General features: G+C 47.3%; 1 protein-coding gene and 1 long non-coding RNA gene across 2 annotated transcripts in view; one reads left to right on the plus strand and one right to left on the minus strand.

Annotated features, from left to right (window-relative positions):
- The window catches only part of LOC138521725 (uncharacterized), a 45,691-nt gene extending 35,347 nt beyond the window's left edge, over positions 1-10,344 (minus strand). Inside the window, exons 1-2 of the long non-coding RNA XR_011283103.1 lie at positions 10,208-10,344; positions 9,130-9,312 (exon numbers count right to left, since the gene is read on the minus strand). This is a non-coding gene — a long non-coding RNA (uncharacterized lncRNA). The remainder of the gene's footprint in view (positions 1-9,129; positions 9,313-10,207) is intronic.
- The window catches only part of NIBAN1 (niban apoptosis regulator 1), a 491,461-nt gene that overhangs the window by 47,747 nt on the left and 428,176 nt on the right, over positions 1-15,538 (plus strand). The gene's annotated exons all lie outside the window — the stretch shown is intronic.

Genomic DNA, 15,538 nt, shown 5'->3' on the forward strand with positions numbered 1-15,538 from the left:
GATGAGTTACTTAACTATGCAGTTAGTAATTTTGACCATTGTTGCTGAATATATCACAATTTACTTACATTTTAACACAAAGCACCCCCTTGGGTACTATTGAAACAGTGGGCCTCATTACAACCCTGGCGGTAGCTGTTCCGGTAAAACCAGTACGGCTGCCGCCAGAGTTGCATCCATGTCCGGCACCCGCGAATGGGCAATTACCGGGTCATGCCGAGTTAGGTGGACCTGATAATTGCCCTTTTGCGGGTGTCTGTACCGGTAGATCCCCATTCCCATTGAGCCCCAGCAGAGTGAGCTTTGTTTTAATCCCTTGGTCTCTACTAATTCCCAGCAGAGTGGTCTTCTTCTAAAACCTAGAGCTCAATGGGAATGGGGAGCTTGGATGCACCGGCACCGTACGGTGCATCTGAGGAGTTGTGCTTGTGGGTGCCGCAGGGCCTGCCAGGTCAGACCTGGTGGGCTGTCAGGCACCCGCGAGCACAACTCTTACTATGGCGGTACGGTAGCAACGGTGCCGGTAGTTTACCAGCACCGTTGTTACCGTACCGCCATAGTTGTAATGATACCCAGTCTGTGACTAAAGGAATCAATATCCATTTACAACTGTGGGCCACTTTTTCATTGTTGCCTGACACAGTTTCATGCTTCAGGCCGACCATGTGAGCCACCCCTGCCCATTTCTTCCAATCTAAAAAAAAAAAAAAAAAATACATTTTTTAAAAAAAGAATTTCATGCTGAGCTCTCAGGGCCCCCAGGGATGCACCCACGGACCCCTGGGGGGGGGGGTCGTGCCCCACAGTTTGAATACCGCTGTCCTAGCATATTATTTCTTCAGTAGCATGACAGTAAAGCACTTGGGCTATTTGAGAGACTTCAGAACAGGCATTGCAAAGCCTGTAAAAGAAACACAAACCATGGACAGAAAGGACAGACTAAGAATTATGACAAGTGCTAAGAGTAAGATCTGACCAATACACACCCAGAGGTCCCAATAGACCTTCGATCCAAGATGCAAAGGTCCAAGAAGCCTCCGGACTGGTGTGAAGGAGGCTTGCAGTGTGACGAACGTGGGTGATGCTGCAGGAAACTTTGCTTCAGTTACTTGGTATGAAAGTACAGCACTCACTCTTCACGATTGCACAGGCGTCTTCTTGTGATGCCAGAACAATGTCTAGAGCCATATGATTCTGAAGCACCATGGTTCGGATGGCTACTTGTTCTTGGGATAATGGAGTGAAGGAAGATGCATTTGCAATATCCTCTACCAACTGTGACCATTGGGTCAGACTATCTCTATTTATCTTAATCCCTAGGGCTAGTATAAGGTATCCCACCCTTCAGCAAAGTTTTCCCAGGCGGTGCTTCTCCTGAGGTGGGGCAGAGTGGGAAAAGTAGGAGTATTTGTATTTGTATTTATTTATTTGTATTGCGCACCTTGCCCGGAGGCTTGCGGGCGCATGTTTAGTAGGCAGTTACAAGTTGCAGAGGAGAAGTTCCAGGTTCCAGGAGAAGAGGTTAACAGTTACATAGGTAGTGATACAGTATAACATGAACGGTGAAAATGACAATGATACAGTATAACATAACGGGTGAAAATGACATAGATAATAACAACAAAGTAGCAGTACCCAAGGTTACAGTAGAAGGGTACGCGCTGTGAGCAGTTACAAATTTACAGGATGTCTTGTTCCCGTAACCAAAGTTTAGCTTTGGTTTTGAATACGTGGCAAAGCGGAATGTTCCTTAGTGCATTGGGGAGTGAGTTCCAGAGCTTGGCAGCAAGGACCGGAAAACTTGACCCTCCTGCCGAGCGTAATTTGAAGCTGGGGATGTCCAAAGTGTGCGCCTGGGCAGCTCTCAAGGGTCTGGTGGCTGTGTGATGCGAGAAACGTGATATTAAGTAGGCTGGAGCTGCATTGTTCTGTGCCTTGTGTGTGAGCACAAGTGATTTGAGTGATATACGGTGCAAGATAGGTGACCACTGGATGTTGCGTCTGATAGTGGCTATATGATTCCGTCTAGGTATGTTGAATGCTGCCCTAATGGCGTTGTTTTGTGTGACCTGTAGTTTGTCCAGATTTCTTTGGCTCGTCCCAAGGTATAGGGCATTGCAATAGTCTATTTTGGATAAGATGAGGGTTCTCGCGAGGGTCAGACAATTGTCTGGAGTCAGGAATGGCCTGCAGGCTGTAATCAATTTGCAGGTGTAGGACGATGCAGAGACAACTGCATTGGTTTGTCGTGTGAGGGACAGGGTAGAATCAAGGTAGATTCCTAGAGTTTTGGTGACATTGGCCACTTTGATGTCAATCCCGTCAATAGTGAAGGAATTGTAGTTGGCGTCAAGTTTCGCGAGTTTAGTTTGGGAGCCCAGGATGATTAACTCTGTTTTTTCGTCGTTAAGGCAGAGCCCATGATTGGCCATCCAGGCCTGGATGACGGAGTAGACCGTATTAAGAGATTTTGAATCGGTTACAAAATCACCAGTGATAGGGATGAGTATCTGGGTGTCATCCGCATAATTAGTGTAGGAGACACCCAGATAATCAAGGATATCAAAGAGTGGTTTAGTAAACACATTGTAAAGGGTGGGAGATACACAGGATCCTTGTGGGACTCCACAAGGGACGTGGGAGGGGTCAGCCGCTTCTAGTGGAGAGAAGACCCTCATGGTTCTGTTGGCAAGGAATGAACTGATCCAAGAAGTGGCTGCTTCCGAGAAGTGGGCGGCGATTTTGAGATGATGACAGAGAATTTGGTGGTCAACCAGGTCGAAGGCAGCTGAGAGATCAAGGAGGAGCAGGAGTGCCAATTTGCCCTTGTCTTTCAGGTCCTCGATTTGGGTTTTCAGGTCCAGTAAAGCTGTCTCAGTGCCATGCCTGGGACGGAAACCAGATTGTCTCAGCCCTAGTAGATTGTTGCGTTCGAGATACTCCTGGATTTGGAGATAGGCTGCGCGGTCAAGGATTTTAAGCAGGAAAGGCACAGTGGTGATGGGCCTGTAGTTTGAAGGGTTGCTGGGGTCAAGATTGGCTTTTTTAATTAATGGTATGACCCAGGCATCCTTAAGGTTGTCAGGTACGGTGCTTGATTCAAAGGAGGCATTTATGAAGGAGGTAATAAATGGGGCGAGCTTGGGTGCGGCTTCCTTAATGATGACAGCGGGGCATGCATCACCTTGGCAATTGGAAGGTTTTAGTTTAGATATAATGATTTCTACTTCCTTGATGGAGAGGGGAGAGAAGCTGAATGGTTTGAAGTTGTGATTGAGTGCTTGTATTTTATAATTCAGGGTGGTGCTCGTTGAACTTGAGAGGTAGTTTTTTTTTTGCTTTGATTTTAGTTTGGAGAGTGGTGATTTTGTCTAGTAAAGCATTTTGGATGTTTGTACACCAATCAGTGTCAGGGGTACACTTATTGAGAGGAGCGATAGGGGACTCCAGTTCCTTAAGTATCTTAAACAGTTCCTTAGTGTTAGAGCGGGCTTGGGTGATTCTTTTATTATAAGCTTCCTTTTTGGCAGCAAGGATGGCTTCTTTATAGGCCAGGGTGGCTAGCGTAAGATTATTTTTGTTGGCCAGGGAGGGGATACTTTTCCATGAGGCCTCTGCTTTTCTTTTTTCTTTGCGTAGGTCACGTAGTTGCGGAGTGAACCAAGAGTTCAAGTGGGTCCGTGGTTTTTGTTTACGCAGTTTGATAGGGGCGATAGTATTAAGGGCTTTTAGCATAACACGATTATAAGTGTCTACTAATGCTGTGGGGTCAGTGCAGGACTCTGAAGCTGCGTGCAATAATGGGAGGATGAGTGGTAAGAGTTTCTCAACAGTGATGTCTTTTTTTATTCCGTGTGCGCGTGGGCGGTGCGAGGTTTTGTGTGTCCTCAGGAGGGCTAGTGTTAATAGAGAACGAAATAAGATGGTGGTCAGACCAAGCGCAGGGGGAAACAGTAATATCATTAAGGGCACAGTTCATGTCGGCAATCCAGTCAAGAGTACGACCTTTGATGTGGGTGGGCTCTGTGACATGTTGTGTGAAGCCGAAATCAGTCAGGACATTTGCAAGATCTGAGGCTTTGGTGTCATTCTTGTCCAAGTAACCCAGGTTGAAGTCACCCAGGATGATGATTTGGGAACTAGGCTTCGCACTGGATGCTAGAATAGAGGAGATATCTTCAACGAAGGTAGATGTGGGTCCAGGAGGCCTGTAAATTAGGTGAACAGTGGCTGTGTGATTGGGCGAGATAGATAGTTTGAGAGAAAGCGATTCAGCTGAGTGTAACTGAAGGCTGTCCGCAATTCTGATGTTAAGCGTATTCTTGAATATGACGGCTAAGCCGCCGCCCTTAGTTTGGTTGGTATCTCTGTCGCACCTGATTATGGTGTAGTTGTCAGGGATAGCGAGTGTCAGAGAGGGTCCAGAGGCTGCGTGCAGCCAAGTTTCCGTGACTGCAAGTAGGTCCAGGTTGTCTGAGACAATGAGATCAGCAATATCAAGGGCGTGAGCTTGGATAGAACGTGCGTTTATAAGAGCACCTTTGAGCTTAGGGACCGTGGTAACGTTGTCTTGTTGAGTATTCGAGGTAGGAGTAAAAAGGTGTTGTGGTTTGTGAGGGCTGGAACTGCAAGTGTTGCCTGATGCAGGGCTGGTAGTGTGGTAAGACCAATGTGTGCATCTAGATGCTAATTTGTGGTTCCTGATTGATAAGGCACAAGGTAGGCTAGGTTGGGTAGTAGCAACTGAGGTAGCGTGGTGAGCCTGTATGCTGTCCTTAGAGGGATTGTAGGCTAGAGGTGTGGTGGGGCGCGAATCGTGGTAGCTAGTGCCAGTGGCTGTATTAATTGTTGCAGCGAGTGGGTACTGTGATACGAGGCGCAAGCGAGAACCAAGCCTCAAGTTTCTACTGAGAATTGTGCAGGGGTAGGTGTTGATGATATCATGGCAGGTATGCCTGAAGGGCTGGCGAGAGACAGGAGAGGAGGGTGGGCTGGTTCTTGAGTTCAATCTGGTGTTTCTCATAGCAGTTGTACAAGGTTGGTTAGGTGTTGGTCTAGTAGTGAAGTGGCGTATCCAAAGTGCTGGATCATCCAGGTACGGATTCGCAGGTGTCATGGTGCTGAGCCACAAGGAAGGGGTGGTAGTTCCCATAAATGTGCTAGTGTAGGAGTCTTGGTTTGGATGAGGGTTGGGTTGGCTAGTCCAATATCTGCTGTATGTATACAGTAAGTGGAGGAGGGTTGATAAGCACCAATACATGATGTGGGTGTTGCTAGTACACAGGGTAGCAGGTGTGGTTAGTTAGTGACCAGAGGCACAACACACTAATCAATGTGGTCTGTAGGCGACCATAAGGCACAACACACTAATCAATGTGGTCTGTAGGCGACCATAAGGCACAACACACTAATCAATGTGGTCTGTAGGCGACCATAAGGCACAACACACTAATCAATGTGGTCTGTAGGCGACCATAAGGCACAACACACTAATCAATGTGGTCTGTAGGCGACCATAAGGCACAACCTTATGCAAAGTCTTACTAGGGATATGTTGCATTGCCGAGCTCATGGGTAGGAGGGTAGAGGTGGCGATAGTAGGCGCAGGGGGCTTCTTCTGCTCCTTGATGCTCCATTGCGCGAACAGGGGGCAAACAGGGGCCTTAGTACGGGCCTTCGTAGGCGGCCGCCGGCGTTTCCGCCTGCCGGCGGATATGGCCACTGCTAAATACAGCAGTAGCTTAGCAACGAGGCGCCAGCCTCGTTATGGTGCCGCGTCGCGCCCGGCATCGCAGGGTCAGGCAAAGATGGTCAGGCGGGCAATTTATGCGCTCCCCCGCTCTGTGGAGAGTGCAGCAAAGGTGCTTTGCGTAGGCCAAGGTGGATAAGGGCAAGGGCCTTACCAGGGCGAAGGAATCGTGTGAAGGGATGAGATGGACTGGAGGCCGTGCGTCCGCGTGCCTCGATCCCCGCTCCGACTTCTGATGCGAGGAGGAGGAGGGGCTCCTGCCCTCTCCTCAGGTAGCTGGTAGTGCGCAGACTGGGCTCACTGGGGGCAAACAGGGGCCTTAGTACGGGCCTTCGTAGGCGGCCGCCGGCGTTTCCGCCTGCCGGCGGATATGGCCACTGCTAAATACAGCAGTAGCTTAGCAACTGTATGAGTATGATGTATTGCGGGCAGAATATACCCATTGTAACACCCCCCCACTCCCCAATTAATGATAGCCAGGGATAAGCCTTGTGTCCACAGATGAAGTAAATTCCGGAATATGTAGCATATCCGGACTGGGAAAATTATTGCGATTAAATGCAAAAGTGACATTAATGGTAACTACAGTACAATCCAGGGACAGATAATGACATTTGCTATTTCCCATGAACAGAAGACCTAGGTCGGTATAGCATATAAGATTAATTGCTGGGGAGGAAAGTTGGATTGCAGCTGGCTTAGTCATACTTGGTTTGGGGTGGGAAAATTCAGAGGACCCGTAAAGCTCCAGTGGGAGTGAGCATGCATACATGGCCCTGGGTCTTGGGACTTGGTAACAAACTTGATATCAAAACATACATCCCTCCACTGAAAGGGGTTGGGTGCAATAGGAAACTTGGAGGATACGCCATGTGGCAAATGGGCACAGACAGTCGGTCAAATAAAAAATGCAGGCATACTGCCAAGAGAGATGCAAGCAAGGGTTTTCACTGTGAATCCAGGGCTGTGCAGAGGGACTGCATTTTCATGACGGGTGGTGTTAAAAGCGACGGTTGCGGTAGAGCATTGTATGAATATTGTGACAATCACTACGATTACAGAAATGTATCCGGACATCGTGTACACTAGGTGCAATCCTTGAATGTCCAAGTTCAGGAATCTGGTCGTATCACTAGCACGAAAGTTCATGGCTTGAAGACAAAGTTAAATTTAGTTAATCAAGGCAGCTGATGTGAGGGACACAAACAAAACAGGTTCACCAGTCCAAAACTTCCAGTTCAAAGTTTATAGGCTCAGTGAAGTACACGTGCACTTGGGTACCCTCTATGCAATTAGAAAACTCTCAGCTCCAACCCCAGTTGATATAGGTGTTACCCTACAACGATTCTGAGAATTGAACATGAAGAAATTCAATTGTAATGATTGTGCTATACCATTGATTGACTTGGATTTGTATTCCCCATATTTAATGATGGTAAACAATTCAGTATAAGAAGTAGCTCTTGTGATAGCCAGCTACTTGCCATTCACATTACAATGATTGTGCCCTTAAAGTTTGTAGTCCACACGTGTTTCGACCCTTAGGTTTTTCGCAACTGTTACTCTAAGGCACTTTCAATGATTCTAATCTGATAGCGTAATTCTCTAGTCATTTAATATCCAGTTCTATTGATCCATTGCAATAGAGCAATACGTTGGACCTCTGCAGGTGCTGCTCAGTGGTAGTATGTCCATTCAATTCAGGTAAACTTATTCTTTCAAGGACTACCCTGCTCAGGGTGTAGCTTGTAATGCATTTTGCATGCCACGAAGCACCAGGAATCAATTACTGAGCAATGAAATCCGTGGACCACAGTTTGATTTAAAGTTCCACCTAAAAGTCCAAACTACAATAGGGTACCAGAGTCACATGTATATAAAGGGTCATTTTAAGAAAAAGAATGACCAACAGATGATACCAGGAGGCGGCATAACTTGCAGATATTGGTGAATCAACAGTAGCAGCATCTACTTTCTGTCGGTGCCCTGCCACCTCAGAGGGATTCATCGTCATTGAGGGGACAAATCCAGGGGCGAATGACTTGGCCATTTGCTACTTTGTTCCTAAGAGTCAATAATTCAGAACATTTCCTTGGGATCGCAAAGCGTACCTTTTGGTGGTCACATTGGGATGGCCAGAGGGGTCAGACACTGAAGATGGTACACCAGCAGTAAAGTCTGAATTGGAGTTATTTTTTATGGACGTCAACCACTTGATGAAGGAGCCTTGGCTCCCACAGGGACCTCGCGGTGTGGAAGGGATTCAGAATCTGTTAATCAAAGTTCAGCATGTGAGCATATTGACTGATTGAGTGCTGTGCCCTCACCTTCTGGTACTGGCCCTTCCGTTCCAGCAACACTGGAAGAATCGGACATCGGCAAATGATCAGGGGCGTCACTGGGGGTGAAGTCAATGGTCGCGGTGGAGTAAGAGCCAAGCCAAGGAAGATCGGTCATTGCAGAGGTGTTGTCGGCGGCTGGAGTGGCGACTTTGCAGCAATGCATTGCATGGGTCCAGGCCGGGATTTCCGAACACCTTTCTGCTGAGTTTGTGGTTTGAAGAACCTGGAATGGGCCACACCACCTTGGCTGGAGCACAGATTTCCACGGGTGGACCTTCACCAGGACCCAGTGTCCTGGCTGCAAAGGGTGGCAGGGTTCAGTAGTCAGTTCAGGCAAGGCATCGTGGACCGGAGCATGGAAAGATTGAACAGTGGTATTGAACATGCAACAATATTGGAGCCTTATGTCATCCTCTAAAGGAAGGTGGAGTAGCTCCTGGGGTGCAGTTCCCATTTGCATGTGAGGATTTCATGGCTGGGGATTGTTGTGCATGCCAAACAGAACCAGAGGCAAGGCTAGGGACCATTTCAACCCTCTTTACACACTTTGGACAGCCTTAAATTAAGGTCACAATTCTGGTATTCTACTTGTGTGCTTTAGGCCAGGTTATATGTGGAATGGAACGGTTGAGTTATTCCTAAAGCTTTGCATACTTCCCTAATAACTTGACCAGTAAAATGGGTACCTCGGTCGCCGTTTATACTGAGGGGCAATCCAATCTGGGGTATAAGCTCTGTTGACTTGTTAGCCACTGTGACCGCATCTGCTTTTCTACATGGATAGGCCTCCACCCACCCAGAGAAAACATCAACAAGGACCGAACAGTAAACATAGTTAATACAGGCAGCAAGCTGTATAAAGTGCACATGCAAAAATGGACCTTCTGGTACAGGACGTGCAGCCATCCTCCTGGGCACCACTCTCCCAAAATTATGTGTTAAACATGGAACTCAACTTTCACACTAACTCTTCAGCCATACAGGCTAAACAAGGAGCCATCCAATCTTGACGTAATAAAGTCATGATAGCATTTTTACCTGAATGAGCTAAGCCGTGACCTTCATGGACCAGGTAGGGGAGAAGTACCTTATGTGCCACCAGGCAGCCATCTGGGGAATGACACAGGGAGTCTACTATTGAGTCCAGGTCATCTTTTTAGCTTCTGGCGCTTGTTCTTAAAGGATTGCCAACCCGGAAAGGCAAGTGATTGGTGATGTGAACTGCAATATAAACAAGAAATTCTTTAGGAACCAGGGGCATATTTATGGCCACTGAGCGAGCTGCACCATCTGCTAATGTATTTCATAAGGCTCTGAATGGCTGGGAGGGATCCCGTCCCTTACATTTAATATGGCTAAGGCACCAGGAAGTAACAATGCATTCACTAAAGCGGATACATATTTTGCATTATATATTCGGGTGCACGTGGATGTTAAATATGCATGCTGCTTCCGAAAAACACCAAAGTCGTGGACCACCCTGTTGGCGTACTTGAGTCTGTATAGATTGTAGCCGATCTATCTCAGGCCAGAGCACAATCACAGGTGAGAGCAGCGAGTTTGGCAACCTGTGCTGATTTTGCCATAAATAATCGATATTCATGGGAGTATATACAGAATACTAAGACCAATTCCTGGGTTTCTGGGACATGGATACACGATCCGTCAACAAACAGAATCTGGTCCGCATTCAACAAAGATACATCAGATAGATCAACACTGGCTGACTTGTCTCCACGACAACCTGGCAGTCATGCAGCTCTCATCCAAAATATTTTCCTCACACTCTTACAGAACCCATTCACCCTAGTTCCTAATCCATACTACACTACCCTGACTGGCACAGCGGTCTTATGTTTTTTGAAATCAGTAGGTAGCATGCATGCACTGCTTTTAAACTGCAGTGGTCAGCTGCTTTTACTTTGCCTATAGAACTGTTAATCTGAATAAGAAGAGTACTTTCTCTCCTGCATTCTTGGATAATCACAACAGATTTCAGAGACAAACATTTGCCCCAGCCTGTTTCAAACAACACTTTACAACACATAACCATACACTGACACAATGACCTGTGTGCACCAACCCACAAGTTTTCAGTTCGCTCTTTCTTCCGCACCTGCTCTTTGTTCCCTCCTCGAGTCTCCAGGCACTCCGGCCAGCTCTCCCCTCTGACGAAATCATCTTTCCTGGGCCCATGGGGATCACCGGGAAGTGTCTTCGGCGGTCCTTTGACCTGGCCGCAGATCACCGGGAATCTAACACCTTAGGCACAAAACATGTCGTGGAAAAATAACCACTGATTATTCAGTTGGATTGGTGAACGATGTATTAGTAAAAGCAATAACAGAACAAAACCACAACAGTATGAGCACAAGTCAGAACCCCTGCTCCGTCTGAGCACTGTTCTTATTCCCAACAGAACAGATGCATTTCAATGGAAGGGGTGGTCCTGAATTGTACTGAAACAATGTTGCAAGCAAGGAACAAAGCCCCAGTATGCACATCTTTGATACCAGATGCGTTCTTACATGTTCAACAGTGTTATAAGGGAGTACAGCATAACGTGATCCATTTAGTGAATATACTCAGATTCACAAACGCTCTGAGGCAGCGACATAATTACTTCCGTCTACTAATGCTGCTTTTCCTAAAAAAAAAAAACAGGAGCTTAAAACAGGTTTACATATGCCAAAAGGGAAACCAGTCAGAAGCGAGAGATGTGAAAACGAACATAGCTACTCAAGGTGAAGAGCCGTCATCACAAAACCATGCTTGGGAAAGCCTAAAGCCTTACCTCCCACAAGCAAGAAACAGTGTTTAAACATGGAAGTGTGCACGTCTACTCAATATTATAATGCAGGAATGTGCAAGGGGAGTACATAAAATGTTCAATTCCAAACTTCCCCCACAGTCGGTACTCACAAAAGGGTCACATATGACAGTAGAATAAAGGGGACATGTCTGCACAAGGCAAGCCGGTCCATACCATCACACTGTGTGGTATCTGTCATAGCACTCCAGTGTTCTCTGCTGTGTAGGTCCTGCATTCTGGCCACACGACAACGGCAAGCATGCAGGGTCATCTCGCCAGTATCACATTGGCACTCTCTGATTCTTGTGACAAATCTAGGGTGTTCGTCCCTTCTCCACAGGGCGGAGCCACCCCCTTTGAGGCTAAGGGGGTGAACCCGCTCAGCAAGATCCTTACTAGGGGTCTGGGCAAGTGGGACCTCACTGGGAGTGGCTCCCCTCTAGGGGGCAAGGACTCCCATTCCCACAAGGATCTCCCTACACCAGCAAAACTGTCTGCATATATGGGATCACCTTTCATCAACAAGAACATTGTTTACCTTCTATTGGCTTCAGGTAACACTGGCAGAATACGGCACCTGAAGAGAAACGTAACATTGCTTGAAATGCAAAAGAACCTGTATAACGAATGAGCGAATCATGGAGGTGGAGAGAAAAGCATATGCAGGGGAAGCCCTCTGACGTACGCACGCATTGGAGAGGTGAAGCAAGATTGAGCCATGGAGCCAGCGGCAACCTGTGCGAAAGGGAACACCGAAGCGAGACACTGCAGGCCTGGTGTAACAGACAGCGGAGGGACTGCTGTGCAGAGATGGTTCAGGAGACCTTCCCGAAGGGTGGCGTGACTACGAGAGAATCGCGGTGGGCCGGGAACCTGCCTGATGCCGAGAACCGTACTAGGTGGAGGACCGAAACCTCCCATCGGCAAGTGTGTGCTGATCACTGTGACTTAATGTAACGAGCAGTTATAGCCTGGGAGAGAAGCGAGAAGCCGGAGACGAAAAGCAGACCAAGCAGATGTGTCAGCGCCGAGTCCACGAAGATGGAAGGTACCAGGGTGGTTCTAATAAGGGGGAGGCCACGGACTCTGCATGAACTTTACAAAAGAAATATCAACATTGAGGCTGAGAGGCGAAGAGAATGGGAAGCCCTGTATGGGAAGAAAGCAAGAATGTTGCATAACACAATTTATGGTGATTACTGGCATTCTTTGATGAAAGACTGTGGTAGCGAAATTGAGTTAAGCCCAAACCGTTGTGATGAAAACCAAGGACATTTGAAACATAATCCAGAGAAAAGGCACCAGGAGGTGGGTTAACACAGGAGAAGGGTGTAAAATGCCTCAACAGAGGAAGAGAACTCCCAAAGTAAAGGGGAACAAAGTACTAAGGAAGAGGTTACTGTCACAAGGAGTGTATGAGGGAGACTCGAGTGTTACAAGAGCTCCCAGAGAGCAAAAGCTTAAACGTATATCAAGAGCTACAGAAACTCATCAGCAATGGTTATCGACCCTGTAGAAATAGGAATTACAGACTATATACTACTTAAGAGAGCTGTTGTACGTTGGAAACCATGAGGCAAAGTTGCTAAAGGGAGGCTGCCTTATTTAGTTATTTGTTCCAAGTGGTAGGTCCAGATCTTGTTGGATGGAGGACGTTTTGATTTTGGACTTGTGACTGGCGAGCACCCTTCGTTTGATTAGGTAGGGGAAACCCCATAGTCGTAGGGCAAGTAAGCCATTTTATTATTTTTGTCAAATAACATGGAAACGTCCAACTTGCGCCCGACTCCTTCTGGAAATGCAGATAATCCCAAATGTGTATGTTTTGTTACTGCAAAAAGACAAATTCAGTGTCTCACTCCGCTGTCTGTTACACTAGGCCTGCAGTGTCTCACTCCGCTGTCTGTTACACTAGGCCTGCAGTGTCTCACTCCGCTGTCTGTTACACTAGGCCTGCAGTGTCTCACTCCGCTGTCTGTTACACTAGGCCTGCAGTGTCTCGCTTCGGTGTTCCCTTTCTGTGATGCAAAGCAGATCAAAGAGATTGTGCTGTGAGTAAACGTCAGTGTCAAGGAACCTGGGAATGCCGTGTGTGGTGCAGAGTGATGCCCCTAGGTGGTTGATGCCAGCGAGCATCCAGAGACATGCCAGCATGCGTGGCATTGGTGAGGGTTTGGTGTGTTGGGGAAAAGACTATAATTCAGTGTTGGACAACAAGAAGTGGGTGGAGTGTGCTAGTTTAGGAGCATGTGGGTAACGTTTTGGGTTTGTGTTAGTGGTTAGATGCAGATTGATGTCTCAGGCTTTGCAAAGCAGTTGCCAACATTGGTAAGGTAGAAAGTTTTGTTTTATTAATATCCCTTTTATTGAGAGGCAATACAAGAAGTAAAACCTTACAAGGAAACCAGCGTCTGGCTTACATGAAGATAATTGCTAACTACTGTGCACAAAAACCCTTGGGTAACTGGGTGCTTGAAGCTTCTACAATAGTTAGACAATTTAGAGAGAAGCAGTATGGGAAAAACCGTAGGAAATAAGTGCTGGTCGACTGTGGTTGCATAAGGGTCGAGAGGTGAGAGAGACAGTTACAATACCAAGCAGTTAATGTTACAATAGGCAGAAGAGAGAGTAAGCATGCAGGTGTATAACGGGTAAGGTAGCTGAGCACTATTGTTTCTTACGGAATAGCCAGCCCTTTACTTTGGCTCTAAAGGTCCAGAATGATTGCTCCAGTCTGAGGCTAAGGGGTAGGGCCTTCCACTGTTTGGCCGCCAACACTGGGAAACGTGCTTCCCCTGCTGTTTTTAGAAGAAATCTAGGGACGGTCAGGCAGTGTGAGTACGTGGCTCTTGTTGGTCTGGTTGGTTGACGTTCGTTGACTTTATCTGCCAGGTATTTGGGGGCAGAGTTTGAGAGGCACTTGTGGGTGATCATGAGCGTGCAAGGGTGATTCGAGGGTGATTCTGTCATGCACCGGAAGCCAGTGTGCGTCTTGCCTGAAACACAAGATGTGGGCAGATTTCGGTATGCTTAAAAAAAGGGTAACTAGAACCAACTTCGTAGGTGTATTACTAACCCATTTGTTTTACAATGAAATGCTGATTTCCCAAAAGGGTTCATGAGGGTTGGGGGTTAGAGAAGCTAAGGAACTGCATGGGGTCCAAAGCAAAAATCTCTCGTAGAAGTCCGTGCCTCAGTATATTGGAAGTCCTCTTCTCCCAGGTGAGAGATTCACCACAGATATCCAGCACAGGAGTAAACTTTCGCCTCCCCAGCAAACCAATGCCCAAAAGAAAGTAACATTCTGCGCTCTGGTGGAGTAAGAGTGAGGCCTTCTACCCCTGGTGAGGTGTAAGAATCTAGAGCGTGCACGACGGAGAACTCCAGGCCAAGCGCAAAGAGACGGGAAAGTGTCCCAGAGTGGAAACCGCCATTAACCTTGACCCAACTCTACAAAACCTGTGAATGTTACTTTTGTGTTCGAGGATTCTTTGGGACGCCCTGCCACAAACTACAGCAAAAGCGATTGGTTAGTTACTTTTTCATCTTATTCAAGGTTTGAGGTAACTGATGGTCTCCCAGATATCCCAGGCTGTCTTCCGCCGGTTACTCCTCTCCTGGGCTGCTACTTCACCTGTGCGTGCCTCGATTGGTGCACCTGGGATGCTCAGATCTGCAAAAAGCCTGATTCCCAGTTTCGAGCTTGCTTCCTGGCTCTTGGCTGATGTGTCGTAGTCGGTCATCGGTGGAACGCATCCCCAATGCTCCCACTGAGGTTACACAAGTCCACTTCTTTTTTGCAGTGATCTTGGAACCTACCATTGACCTTTCCCTGGTTCCTACCGGTTATGCTTTGGGCCTGTCGTTTGTATATGCTGGGGCTGCGACCCCCTTATAGTCATAGGAGAATCTGTAGCATGCACCATAACTAATGTATCAAACTGTAATGTCTTGTCTCGCTCTGCTCATTCCCCACTGTTTGCACATTCCTGTTCATAGTTTCTCTTGTCCTTTTCCCGCTGGCTCCAACCAGGCACATATGATATGATAGGTTATTTATAACGCGCCTAATACCCAGAGGTTTCTAAGCGCTGACCCACCAATCGAACCTGTGTTGCTCCGTGTCGTCTTGCTTCCAAGGTCAGCACGTTGCCCCCGAGCTATCCTCCCGAGACTGTTTTGACCCGCAAGCAAACAGTACAAAATAGTGCATGCCTATTTTGTAGTTCAGTATTCGTATTCTAGAGCTCTTGTGTTGCTGTTTATACTCTGCAAAGTGCGCCTTGAAAATCAATGAAAAGCTACGTGAACGTGTCCCTGAAAGTGGTCGTTCTCGGAAAGTGCCACCCAAACCGCAAGCCATTCGCCTCGGGCACATCTGCAGGCGAGGGAGTGGTGCCAGCACTCGAAGGCTTGGATTCTTTCCAATGAGCTGTGGTGTTACTTGGAAAAACTCTGCGATGCATTCAGTAAATAAAATGGCAGTGTTTGCACAAAATGCTCGACTGCGGCTCGTTGCCACGCTCCCTAGGTATTCCTGAACGGCAATGAGTTGCGTGGAAAGGCCGAGTAATGGCACAGTGACACTAGATTGGGGATACTTCGACAATGCTATTTATTGTAACAAATGGGTGG

This window comes from Ambystoma mexicanum, chromosome 1q (assembly GCF_040938575.1).
Source record: "Ambystoma mexicanum isolate Mex_15411 chromosome 1q, UKY_AmexF1_1, whole genome shotgun sequence".
In the NCBI taxonomy this organism is placed as follows: Eukaryota; Metazoa; Chordata; class Amphibia; order Caudata; family Ambystomatidae; genus Ambystoma; species Ambystoma mexicanum.